Genomic DNA, 1,012 nt, shown 5'->3' on the forward strand with positions numbered 1-1,012 from the left:
TAATCATATTTATTATTTATTATAGTTTTCAACTATTTATTATCCTTGTAATCATATTTATTATTTATTATAGTTTTTCAACCATTTAGTGGCTAATAAATAGTTGAAAACTATTTTGCTCTCTTTTTACTGTAACCCTGGCCATCTTTTCCATATTTTAAGTTATGTGGTCAACTATTTATATATATAATTTAAAGATTTATGATTTTGTATTCAACACAACTACAGTTCATTATATCTGAACATCACATCCAGTGCGCACATTTATATAATTTTATTTGAATATTTATTTAATTATGCTTACATAATGATGTTTTAAGTATGCACAAGTAATTAAAAATATCTGTGACACGATGAGAGGGCTACGGTGGGGTCTTCAAGAGTACCACTCATGTGTGGTGATAGAGAGGCTCGGTGATCCTCAGGTTGAGAGTGTATATACTGTACATAGTAGTGTAAATTTGATTAGTGCTTTTATTTTATTGTTATATTAGTTCAAAATTTTACTAAATTTATTGTAACCTTATTTGTTCATGTACATAGTTTGATTAGATTTTTATACTTATAGAGATTTTATTATATGTATTTATTTATATATTTTTGTATGGTTATTTATCACTACTACTTATTGCCCAGGTATGTAGAAGATTGTACAACTTTGCTGCGTATTAACAATACCAGCATGAAAAAAAAGTATATTTAATTGATTAAGTTGAAATTTTTAACATTCATAGTTGGCATTTGCTGGTTAATAAATAACAGGTAAAAAGGGATCAGTTTGCACCTGTGTGGTCCAATGTTATGGACCAATAAAACACTAATCAGGTAAGTGCACCAAATGAGTGTCATGCCTACATTCTCTCTGACCATAAAGATAAGGAAAGTATAGATTAAAAGAAAAGCCTAGCATTGGTAGCTCTCTAATCATATTTCTACACTAGAAGGTTTCGAGGCCATATTCTTTTCAGGTACCTCGATAGATTGTCAGAAATAAAAGAAGAAGGTTAGAAAC

This window comes from Halyomorpha halys, unplaced genomic scaffold, assembly GCF_000696795.3.
Source record: "Halyomorpha halys isolate HHAL.00 unplaced genomic scaffold, Hhal_1.1 Scaffold172.1, whole genome shotgun sequence".
NCBI classification, from domain to species: Eukaryota; Metazoa; Arthropoda; class Insecta; order Hemiptera; family Pentatomidae; genus Halyomorpha; species Halyomorpha halys.